General features: G+C 41.3%; 1 long non-coding RNA gene across 4 annotated transcripts in view; it reads left to right on the top strand.

Moving 5' to 3' along the window:
• LOC122459355 overlaps positions 1 to 13,232 on the top strand; it is a 58,774-nt gene that overhangs the window by 23,767 nt on the left and 21,775 nt on the right. The window contains exon 3 of one of the 4 annotated variants that reach the window (XR_006279978.1): positions 493 to 559. The exons of the other annotated variants lie outside the window; for them this stretch is intronic. This is a non-coding gene — a long non-coding RNA (uncharacterized LOC122459355). The remainder of the gene's footprint in view (positions 1 to 492; positions 560 to 13,232) is intronic. 4 annotated transcript variants of the gene reach the window in all.

Raw genomic sequence — 13,232 nt, 5'->3', positions numbered from 1 at the left:
CAGACATTTAGATAAAAGATAAATTATGCATTATGACTACATAGGCAGCATTCAGGCACTGTGCAGAATCAGTAAGGAATCTGAGTTGGCTGACAAAGTACAGATTGCTATCAATCAATTAACTGTTATGCTCTTATGGCAATTAAACTCTGAAAACTTGACTATTGCATTCTGAACATTTAGTTTCTTCAGTGCAAGCTCCTCTCCAATGCAGATACCTTCTGATAACTAAACAAGGAATTTCAATCTAAAGTTGTTATAAAAGCCCCTGTTAGACACAACAACCAGCCATGTACCGACATTCCATCACAATGCAACTCAGCCCTTAGCTTTGTCCTGCATTTATAAGGATGATGATTCTTCCTTTGTAAAATAGGTCCAAAGTCTGTGTTAGTTTAAAAGGAAAGCAAAATTATGCAGATGGAGAATATTGGAAGGCCAGATGGATTGTATCTGGAAATGTTTATCACTTTTTTAATATTTTGAAACCAGATGTTGGTGCACAGACATTTGCTGGTTGTGGCCATAGGAAGCTGCATTGGAGAGAGACTAACCTTTGGTAAGAAATTACAATGTTTTGATCCAGTTAAGATCAACTATTAGTATATAACTGCCCAACCACTGCTGTAAGCCATTTTTTTTTTTTAAAAAGGGAAATGGCTCTCTTTCTATCAAGCATCTATCAGCCAAAGCATTCCTGATCTTTTTATAAAATGTAAACTTAAATATTTTATGTGTCCTTTAATGAACTGCTATGGAACAACTTCAGTAGTCAAAACATTGCACAAGATTAGACACATGCAATTTGTCTTTTTTTTTTTTTTATAGTCTTTCAATTGTGCTTCTGGGAAAATAGGCACAAAGGTGACTCGTGCCAGGTTATTAAAATTAGACCTCTTGTGTAACACCACAAAACAGGTACTTAAGAATGATGGCATTTTGACTCACAAAGTAGGGGCCTTTATAATTCAAAGGGGTTGTGTATGGGGGAAAGCATCGCCAATCACTATAAAATGGAGCATTCAAATTATGATGCAACATCTTCATCTGTACATGTTAGCAAGTGTGTGCCAACAGATCATATTTTCAGGAAGGACAAATGCAACAACGTTCAGAGACAGTGGACAGAGAGCAGATTCTGCTATTGCTGCCATTCTGTTGCTGTGCTCAGAGCTGCAGAGCTGCCTCTCCTTTTCTTTTTTCCATCAGAAGAACTGAATTGCTTTGTCCTGTCCTGGTAGATCTTCAAGAAATGCATCTCATGCCAGGGCACAAGTTAGCAAAGCATCTGTCACCACCATCCTCACTTACCAGGAGGGGTGGATCTGAACCAAGATCCCAGAGCTGAATTATAGATCTGGATCCAAATTTTTCCAGAGTTCCGAGTGTTCAGATTTGATGTTGGATTTCATTTTATGATAGGGTTAAGATGTGAACTTTGATTGGAACCTTGATCTGGGGTTTGGGTTCAGGAAAAGTTGGCCTTTTGGATCTGCAAAACCCACAGCTTTGGGTCCCCCTACTTTAAGGGACATAAATGTAATGGAGAATCTCTCGGCTTTCTTTTTTTTTAAAGTAGGTTTCTTTCCATTTTCCATATGGAGATAACCTTGAAAACAGTGGCGTTGGAAGAGTTTTTATAGTGGGAGTGCTGAGAGTCATTGAACAAAACCATGAACCCTATATAGGATAGAAACCACTTCCAGCCAGGGGGTGCTGCTGCCCCCCTAGTTCCAGCTCCCATGCATAAAAACCTAACTAATGCAAACCAATGACTAAATGTTGAAAGCTTTTAACTGACTTTTCATAAAGATCACATATTATCCTCTGTCCTCTCACATCTATCTAGGCTGGGCTTTGGAACCCAGTAGAAAAAAAAGGAACTTTTTGAAAAATTCTTTCGCAATTCACAGCTGTAGGGACCCTAGATTTGTGAAGAATGATGATCTTGCAGGTCAAGCTCTCCATACTTTCATTAGCCAGAGGGATAATACTTGCTGTATCCTGTTTTGTCTGTAAGCTCTTCAGGGCAGGGATTGTTACATGTTTGTATTGTCTGTAGTACAATGGACCCTAATCTTGGCTGAATCCTTTAGGTGCAAATACAGATTTAATATTTTTTATAGTCCAGACAACAATAAAAGTGGCCAAGGCAAAACAGCCTCTTTGCTCCCTGAGATCTGGGGTGCACTGTCATGCCATTTCAAGCAGATCGCAAGACAGTACCTTATCCTCAGTTAATGACAAGAACAATACAAGCCAGGGGTTGTGGAGGGCAACAATGGGAAAGACCACTGCACAGTGGTTTACACATGCTAATGAAACAAAGTCAAAATGAATCCTGTTTTAGGACATTCAATAGCAAAGAAGCTTTGGAGAAGTGCTAGAAAATTGTCCCCTCCTAATCTGTTGAGGTTCTTACAATGCACATGCCACTATGGTATCTGAGCACTTTTGCTTTCGGTAGAACAATCCTGGCCAGACAGATGGATAGACTGGATCAGCTAATCTGTTCGGCTCTTCTGCCAATCTAATTTCTCTTAAATGCTTTTTGGGAAGGATAAATCCCAGGAAAAAACCTTCCACAGTTACCTACAGTTCTGTGTCACATGCAGACTAAAGGGAGACTCAGAGCTTTTTTTTCCCTTTGTGAATCACATACTGATCCACACGTTAAAAAATGCATTTTCTCAAACACACCAGCAGTAGTTTGTTAAAATGTTGGACTCAACTACTGCACAACCAAAACACTCCAAGTTATCTCTCCATTCAGTGTGACCTCCAATGTTTATCATGTGAATTGAGCAGAACTGTGTTTTACCAGATTAGATATGATTTGCACAAGGGGACAAGAGGAGGGAAGATCTCTTGCGTGTATTTTAGCAACGAAATTGTTTAGTTTAGTCTTTTGTTCACAAACAAGCTTCTTCTTTTTTTCATAGTTTTTGGCCTCCATCCCACACTTCTGCTCATGCTAACCAGAGCTAGAGTACATCTGGCATTGTCCCTGCTCTTCTTCACACAGCTGGAACAAGTTAGCTTGCATTGTTTCCTATTACTTCCCCTGCATATCAATTGCCATTACTTCGCCCCTGCTGCAGCGCTTTTCAATCTATGCTCTCCTTCTGTTCTCTACCAATGCCAGGATTTTTCTCCTTTTCTTTGTTTCCACTGTTAAGCATGTATAAGGCCAAATTTTCAAAAGCAGATGCTGAAGAAAATATACTATAGCACTCAGTCCAATACACTAAAGATGATGGTAGTGCTACTGTGTTTGGGGCTATTATGGTAAATTATTGTCATTTTTATAAAAGAGGGTTAACACTGTGACATACTGTTCTGTGAGAGAGAGAGTGTGTGTGTGTGTGTGTGTGTGTGTGTGTGTGTGTGTTCTACAAATCTGATAACCTAGACCCCTGGGTCTAGCTGAGCCATGCTTAGTATTCCCTTTTTGCTCCCACAATACTGGCAGCAGCTAGGAGAGTTGGTTCAGTCCCTGATGTAAGTTACGGCAACCTCAGTGCTGCTCTAACATATTTTGGGGATTGCTGGAAAGCAAAGTGCTCTGGCCACAGCCCCTACACCACATGCATACAGGTAGTCTTGCTCTATGCCAGCCAGAGAGTACCCTAAACAAGGTGAAGCCTCAGCTGCCCTGCTGGGACAATCTTATGTTCCCCTTCTACCAGTCTGTGATGGCATTAGTCCTCTAGCTCAGGTGGTAGCACTGTCTAAGAACATAAGAATGGCCATACTGGGTCAGACCAAAGGTCCATCTAGGCCAGTATCTTCCGATAGGTTTCAGAGTAGCAGCCGTGTTAGTCTGTATTCGCAAAAAGAAAAGCAGTACTTGTGGCACCTTAGAGACTAACAAATTTATTAGAGCATAAGCTTTCGTGAGCTATCTTCCAATAGTGGCCAATGCCAGGTGCCCAAGATGGAAAGAACAGGTAATCATTAAGTGAGCCATCCCCTGTCACCCATTCCCACCTTCTGGCAAGCAGAGGCTAGGGACACTTCTACGGTGCTGATAGACTTGTGTTCTAATCCTGCCCATTACTTACTACTTCAGAGGAATATTACATTTTACAAATGGTAAAAGTGGCTTTGTTTGAAGCCAGGTCCTAGGTTGGGAAACACTGAAGGTGTGTGTGTGTGTGTGTGTGTGTGATTTGTTAAGAAGTACAGATTTACCCAAGCCATTCATTTCTGGATGATTAGTGTGTGTTGGCACTTCACAAATGTGCTCAGTGCTGTAGAAGCACAGAATGAAGACAGTCCCAACCCTAAAGAACTTGGACCTGAAGTTCCCCAAAAGTCCGAGGGCTTAGGTCAGGTGTTCCAGTTCAGGATCATTTCTATTATGAAGTGGTGCTGAAAAAATCCAGATGTTAACAAATAAATAATCACTGCATTTTCTTGTAAAAAAAGAAAAAAAAACACACATATTGGAAATGACTTTTTTTTTTTCTACTGAATATTTTGGAAATGACATCCATGCGGAGAAAGTATAAACTGCAATAAATTCTATAAAGGTTAAAGTTTGTAAAGGCTGAATAGAATGGAAAATTTTGGCCAAGATTATTTAAAAACTTTAAAACAAGCCAGAGAGTTAACATTGATGTGGTGTAATCTTAGGTATCCATTAAAGGTTTCAGGCTACATTATCAATGTTAAATGCTATACAGACACAGGTTGAGGCATCAGGAAGAGAAGGCTATTTAAGTAAAATAAATTTTAAAGCAGTAAGAATCACAGAGACTAATGGAGGATTCAGAGTTTTTGCACTTTGAGGGTAGGCTTTCCGTTTAAAAACATGCACTCTGCAGGATAGAGAAGCTAACCTGCTGGCTGCCACCCTCCCCCCAAAAAAAACATAACCCTAGAGGGAAGAGTGGAACACCACCCTCCCTGTAGGACCTGCTTTCCCATGTAAGGAGTAGTAGAGAGCTTGCAGGGGTTCAAAGTCTTTCAAACCTTCCAGAGGGTTTAGTTGGGAATTATGTTTGATAGGAGTTTGGGGCGAAGCTTCAGCTTGGTTTGTTATCAATCACTAATATTTATTGCCTTACCATCTTACAAGACCACATCCTCAACTATAGACAGGCTAGGTAGCACACAAAGAATCTCAGGGGTGGTGGGGGAGAGGTGAAAAGATGGCCTTTGCTCTTCCCCCCCACCCCAAAATCTTGGTGTATATACTCTTTGAAGTAGATCTCTGAGCATCCTGAAGGCTCTATGTTCTGCTGGTTACTAGCTGCCATATCTCCCCGTGGAGTCATTGACAATCAGCAAGGTATACAGAAGCCCTGACCATGATCCCTATGCTGGCAGTGCAGAGACTTGATGGAGGAGCCATTACATTGGCTCCACATAACAAGATGGTTCCCTTCCAGTGGCCACCTAAAATCTGCCTGCACTGTAGTCAAAAGCACCCCACTGCACTCGGGGATTAGGGCTCCATGGCCCTAATCCCCTTCTGCTCATCTTGCTCCTGAGGTATAGGTCTCAACATAAGCAAAAAAGACAGACATTTCTAGGCATATATTAAAACAGCCTTATATCGTGGTCTGGCAGGAACTTAACTTGAAGTCTTTATAGAGCGGATGATGAAACTTTCACTAGGCATCTCCTGCATCTCTGTTTTCAAGTCAACCCTCAAATTACTCCAATGTCCAGTGCCACACAGAGGAGAGGACTTGGCAGGAAGTGAAAGCTTAGGCAAAAACATACAAGAGTCTTGTAGTTTCATTGCTATCTATCACACAGCAAGAATACGAGACTGAAGTCAATGGTAGAGGAATTCCTATAGGCTTGAGAATAAACCCTGGAATAAAATCCAGACAGTCCTGTTCTTTCTTAGTTCAGAGGTTGATTCACAATAGGTGTAAACTGTTGTTTGAACTTTAGATTTTTAAAGGGGAAGATGTTTTATTTACATTATTTATTTAAATGTTTTATTTACATTCCTAAAACTAGGAGATTGGGTGGATCAGGGACTTGATGTAGGGCACAGAGCTTTTCTTCAACCCATGTTGGCGACTAAAGTTGTAACATCTGATGTTCTCCAACCACACTACAGAAGACCTGATCCTGAATTCTTTGGGAATTGTGAGTGCTCAGCACCTCTAAGGTGTTTAGTTGATGATATTATTCCTGATGTGTCTACATCACCGGAAGGGAGGAGGGTGGAGGAAAGAAGCGTAAGCATTCACATCCTTACTGGTATTTTCCATGCAGAAGGCAAGAGTGACTAACACTTAGCATCGTCAGCACTTTATAACTTCACAAGCTACTGTCTAAATACTAATGATACTTCACGACTCCCCCTGAGGTATGTAAGTGTTCATATGCCTGTTTTACAAGTGGAGGAAAACTGAGATATAACCTGGTTAAGCACCTAGGGCCACATAAATCAGTGGCAGAGGGATGGACCCCAGAAGTACCTGGCCCTCAGTTCAGTGCTATGGAGTGGAGGGGACACAGAACTACTAGCTTTGCTCTTATCTTAGTCCCGAAGGTGTTAATATTTATCCTGGCAAGTCAGTTTGAGGCAGCATGAACTGCCCTTGCCCATGCTGTACCTGTTCTGTGGATGAACAAAAGACTTTAGAGCTCAGGCTCTAGTGCATAATTCTGAGGCCATTACAAAAATAAGGAAAACCCTAAGTGCAATGGTTAAGATGTGGAAATCTATAAGAGTAACCAATATTGACTTTAGCTTGACTTAATCGAGGGTAAGGTCCTAGATGCCCTGGCCTCGCAAACAAACTCCACCCTCTGATGTTGTTACTATTCCACTGATGGATAAAGCCATATGGCAACAGTGTGGGCCAATAGAACATTTCCAGGGGTTAACTATAGCTAGTTAAAAGATTTTTATCAAAAAATTTATATCAAAAAGTACTGACTTAAATCTTAAATGAAGGGCTTTTAATACCTATTGTGGGGGAAAGCACACACCTGTTCAGTGTAATTTTACTCTGTGTTAACAATTAACACGACTAATCTCTGTGGGGAAAACTGCCATTCCGTTGCCAAGTAAATTGCAACGTCTTGTGAACTAGACCTAATGCATTGTTTAATGTGAGTAACAAAATGTGTATGCTTGGAATGTGTAAAATTATGCATGTATACCATAAACCATTCAACTGCCTCACCAATGCAAATACTGGGACAGATTCTCAGTCTTTACTTAGACAGAACTCCCACTGACTAAAGACCACCCCCTTCCCCTCCCCTCCATTTGCAGTTCAGTTTTCTCCATAGTAGGACAGTTGAAACAGGTAGGTAAAAGAAATGAGGGTTTTGCTAAGAAGCTGATGTATGGTGAAGCTAAAGAGTGGAGTGCCCCCTAGTGCTTTTATGAGGTATAAAAGTATTACTAGCATTGATAATATGATTAAAACTAACACATTCTACCCAGCTTCCCCCAAACTTACATCTTAAACATGTTTTACTATAGCATAACAGACAATGAGAGAGACAATGAGCTTGCAGACAAAATGTTCTGGGATGTGTGTCTCTCATCACATCAACACACAAAAATAGGTTTTAGTAGCAGTACTGTGCTATTGGGTGACGCTGTTCAATCAGTGTATTTGCATGCCTTGACTTTATTTGTCTCAAAACTGCATTGTAGTTTTTCATGTAGTTTTGGGTGTCTGTGAATTTTTGTTTTCCTCTATGTATAACTATGATGTGGGAAAGGAAAGAACGTTCTTTGGAATCCATTTATCTGGCCCCTTTAAATGCCTACTTATTTTGGACAAGTTATTGGGGAACAAATCAAATTCATTGCATGGACTCGGTCTATTGCTAACTCACACTTCTTTTTAGATAGTATGTGTGCTGTGAATTAGCCAACACCACCTGTTAACAAATATGGATTGCTGTTTGCCAGCATAAACCTCCAATTGTGTTGCCTTTTATTCACTCCAAAATGCCAAAATAAATTTTTTCTTAATCTTTGAGAGATTTGTACTAACCTAATTTTTTTTAATCAGCCCTGAAAGGGAGTATCTCCCAGCACAATGAGGTTTTTGAGAGCTGCTGATGCATCATTCATGGCTTAATTCCCATGTCTCTATTTCCAGATGGGTGCACCCAAGTTAAGAGGATGCTACAGTGCTACAAAAAAGGGTGTGTAAGAATATGGAGCCACAGACATTTTATATCTGTTTTCTAATGTGTCATCCTCATGGGATGTTGGCCTTAATCTAAAGTGCCTTTAATATTCCCAGCTTTCTTGCCATGCCAGCTAATGATATGAAGCACAAAACACAAATGTGGCCAGGAGATGGCAGTATTTTACTATCTGTGTCTTTCACTTGCATGGTTTTTTTTTTCCCCATGGGAAATAAAATTGTAGGACATATGAAAGTTTAGCAAGAGTAATCATTTAATTTCCCTAAAATTAAAAACTATAACCATAGCTAACATTTTCTAGTCTTTTTTTCTATAAAACAAAAATAGCACGTTTGTATGCTACACTTGATAAATTATTGGTGTTATGCTAGGAGAAAACATTTGATTCTAATGTGTGAGTAATAGAATCTTCAGCCTTGATCACCCCATTGGATAGCTTTTCCCATCTATTCGGGGCTAGATTGATCATCTGGCCTTTGCTTGGCCACAGAGGTGAATAAGGGTCCCCTTAGTCAAATTATGACTCCAGCTGTGGTGTGGAAGAGGTGGCTACTCTCCCTATACTCCTTCCTGCAAGCAGCTGGGTTGGAGTGGGGTTGGCAGTGAGTAAAGGCATGGAAGGGTTTCTCTTGCTGACCAGAGTAGCTGTCCAGGTGCACAGGGGGATTAAATGGCTCCAGAAAAGGGTGTGTGTGTGTGTGTGTGTGTGTGTGTGTGTGTGAGGGAAATAGCTTGCTTCTCAGCACCACAGATGAGACACTCGGTATCTCATGGCATCAGGCTTTTAAAGTGGGATTTTAAAAGTTGTTGTTGGCTCAACTTATTGACCTCCAATGTTGCAGAATTGGACCAATGCTGAATGCTTTTGGAAAATCTCATTTTTAGTGTGTTGACATTTTATTCCTCCAGGCTGGAAAGACATCTAAAGATTGTGACTGCTGTTCATGGCACACCAAGGGTGGGACGCTGACTCCAGCTCAAACCAATGGGTCATGTGAACAGGCAAGACCTCTAGTTTTCCTGCAGCAGAGGGAGTATTGCAGGTACCATGACATACAACTAGGTATTATTTTGAGCTCCAAAGTTCAGATCTGGTGCCACAGTTTCCCATAGTTTGGGCATGTTTAGACCCAGGGGTTTAGCAGGGGCATATCCCTTTATATGACTTTGTCATAAAAGGGTACTTCTGTGTTTGGGGTTTGCAAAGTATTGTAAATGTGGCCAGGTTTTGGCTTACAGGTATTCTCGCTTTGGGGGATGGATCCATACATTCAATAATGATGAGTTCTTCAGTCCCCCACGCTGAAGGAGACTGAGTCAATGTTTTTTTGCGATAACAGGCTACAGTGATGCTGATCACACTACACTACCCCAGACAGCTCTAGTTTTCAGGTCTCGTGGAGATTGCTATGGCCTCTGTAAACTCTATTCTCAATCTACTAGCTCAGGACAGTCTGTTCCACCACAATCTGGCATCTCTGAAGCTGACTGCCTAGTAAATGAGATGTTAGATTTAAAAAAAAAATAGGATTTTCCAATGAGATGTTCTGTATCCCACGGCAGTCCAGAAAGCCTTCCACCATTTCTCAGTATATAGTTCTATGAAGAAGATATATTCCTGATGTACATCAAAAGGATACAGAGCAGGATCACCACTGGACAAATTTCTCCTAGAATTTCTGCAAGCTGGACTGTCTCTGGGGCTACAATACAAGTCAGTCAAAACTCAAGTGTCCTTTATCTCCTCAGTTCTGGCAGCCAAGGGTCAACCTCCCTGACCAATTGCCCACACATTAAAATTCCTCCAAGGTACCCACCCAGTCAGGCTTCTTCCAATTCATGGGGTAGCTCCAGGGGATTGTTTCCTCATATTTAATATGTTCTTGGCTCCACTTTTCAAACTCCTGTCTGAAGTGTCACTAATATTTCCTAACAGTTAAGGTCACTTTTCTAATGGTCATGAAACCAGCTCAAAGGATACAGAATTGGGCACCCTCTCTATCCTCCTTCAAAATTTTTCTCCCCCCCCACAATGACAGGGTGGTGCTTTGGACAGACTCTTCATGTGTCCCCGAGTTAATTTCCATCTTCCACCAATTCCCAGGCCATTTAGCTCCCCTCTTCTTGCCTGAATCCAGCCTATTTGAAAGAAAGGGTTTGGCATACCTTGGTTCCCTCCCCACTCTGAACTCTAGGGTACAGATGTGGGGACCTGCATGAAAGACCCCCTAAGCTTATTCTTACCAGATTAGGTTAAACGCTGCCACCACCAAGTGTTACACAAAGAATGGGGGAAGTGCCCACTTGGAAACATCTCTCCCCCAAAATATCCCCCCAAGCCTATACCCCCTTTCCTGGGGAAGGCTTGATAAAAATCCTCACCAATTTGCATAAGTGAACACAGACCCAAACCCTTGGATCTTAAGAACAATGAAAAAGCAATCAAGTTCTTAGAAGAAGAATTTTAATTGAAGAAAAAGTAAAAAAAAATCACCTCTGTAAAATCAGGATGGTAAATACCTTACAGGGTAATCGGATTCAAAATATAGAGAATTTCTCTAGGCAAAACCTTAAGTTACAAAAAGACACAAAAACAGGAATATACATTCCATTCAGCACAACTTATTTTATCAGCCATTTAAACAAAACAGAATCTAATGCATATCTAACTAGATTGCTTATTAGCCCTTTACAGGAGTTCTGACCTGCATTCCTGCTCTGGTCCTGGTAAAAGCAACACACAGACAGAGAGGACCCTTTGTTCCCCTCCCCCGTCCAGCTTTGAAAGCATCTTGTCTCCTCATTGGTCATTTTGATCAGGTGCCAGTGAGGTTATCTTAGCTTCTTAACCCTTTTCAGGTGAAAGGGTTTTTCCTCTGGCCAGGAGGGATTTAAAGGTGTTTACCCTTCCCTTTATATTTATGACAGAAAGGGTTTGGCATACCTTAGATCTCCAGAGGACAATTAGGATCTATATTAACAGAACAAAGTCCTTCAGTAATGCCTCCTTTTGTTAATTTTGTTAGTTCTAATACCCACAGATATTCTAGGTCCTCCATAGCAAGATGTATTAAGGGGTATTTTCCTAGGCATGTAAAGCCAAGGGGAGAACTCCTGCTTTTGAGATTAAAGCCATTCCATGAAGGCAATGGCAGCTTCATGGGCTGACCAGTCCAGTGCATGATATGAACAGTTTTGTAGGACAGCTGACAGGTCATCCTTGTGTATATTGACTCAATTCTATAAGACTTTTTGGATGCAGCAGACTTCATCAGTAGGGTTGTGCAAGCCATAGCTCACTCAACAATTGATAGTCATGGGATGCGGGAGGGGAGGGGAGGGTGTAACTAATGCAAAAATCTCATCACTGTTGAATTTATGGACCATTCCATGAAGTGAGAGAGAGACCTGGTAGATAACTGTGTTCTTACATTTAACTGCTGACTGTCTGGGTTATCCCAGTTTGTCTTTGTCAGTGTGACAATCCGAGTCCAGACATCCCGAAGGGAGAACAGAAGGTTTAAGCCCCCTCAAAAAACAGTTAAACCAACTGATGGCATACTATATTTTATTGTAAGGTTATATAAAGATCTTTTATGAAAGCTTGTAATGCACTGAACTAAATAGTCATGATACATGCACACACAGGTAGAGATGAAAGTGTGTGTGTGTGTGTGTGTGTGTGTGTGTGTGTGTGTGTGAATATATATACACCTATATATACAACACACACAGAAAATTGTCATTGTAACTGTGATGCACCTTCACAGTTCACCTCACAACTGGGCCGTGAAACAATCGGGCAGGGATGGGCTACCTTCCCAACCAGACAAGACTGGCTTCAAGCACCCAGCCATAGTCTAGGCTAGGCAAAAGGAAAAAACAATGAGGACTCATCAAAGGAAATAGGAACCACTTGAAATTGAAAAGAAAACCCTAGTATTAAGAAACATAGGCCTTGTCTATACTACAGGGGAAATTCGATCTAAGCTATGCAATTCGAGTTACGTGAATAGCGTAACTCAAATCAGCGTAGCTTAAATCTACTTACTGCGGAGTCCACGCTACACTATATCAATGGGAGAGTATCTCCCATTGACTCCCCCTACTCTTCTCAATCCAGTGGGGTACAGGAGTCAACAGGAGAGTGATCTCCAGTCCATTTAGCGGGTCTTCACTTAGACCTGCTAACTTGACCGCCAATGCATCGATTGCAGCTTGTGGATTCCCCAGTAAGTGTAGCCAAGCCCTAAGAAAGGACAGAGTTTTCCACACTTTGAATATCTATAGGGACTAATGGAAAAAACTGTAAATCTTTTTTAAAATAGAAGGGGTTTGAACTGAAGACCATCCAGTCCCTGGGGGATGGTCTCAAGGCAGGATGCAGTATCTGAATGCTGGATACCCTCCTATAGCCAGGGGTACACTGGGAAACTGTTTTAAAGCAATAGGTAACTCTTATTAGAAAAAGGATTTCATCTAATATGAAACTATAAAACCTGAGGTTGTCTGTTTTCTTTGTGTGTGGTGCTTTCACATACTGTTTTTATCTTTGAATCTGATTTTTTTTTCATATTACATAGACCTTTGGTTTATTTTTATCCCAAGCAGGTGTCTGGTGTGCAAACTGTGTGTGCCAGAGTGGCTGGTATATGAGGGAAGGGTTTCACATCCTAACTGTTTGGTAATTAAGAACTCTGGGAGGATGCATATGAGTACTGGAAGTGTTGTTGGAGTAACTAGGCTGGTGAGATCTTATGCTTGTAGGCAGGGTATAGGTGTCAGGGAATTGAACCATAGCTGCATAACACAAAAAAGGCCCCCAAAGTTGCATGCCAGGTGGTGACAGAACCCCTTACTGGTCTGGGTGGACCCCAAAACGTCACTTTCAGGTTGAACACTTCTATTTCCTAGTTGTTGGGCAGATTTGTGCTATTGTTAATGTTTTTGAAAGACCTGCTTTCAAAGCTGATAACTGTCATACGTGAATGAAACTCTCTGGAGGAGCTTTTCAGTGAGAGGAGTAATATGGATAGTCAGCCCAGCCTGTCAAAAACATCTCTCTGCCTCTGCTGCCTACCGTG

Source organism: Dermochelys coriacea, chromosome 3, assembly GCF_009764565.3.
Source record: "Dermochelys coriacea isolate rDerCor1 chromosome 3, rDerCor1.pri.v4, whole genome shotgun sequence".
In the NCBI taxonomy this organism is placed as follows: Eukaryota; Metazoa; Chordata; order Testudines; family Dermochelyidae; genus Dermochelys; species Dermochelys coriacea.
This window is presented reverse-complemented; position numbering and strand designations above follow the sequence as displayed.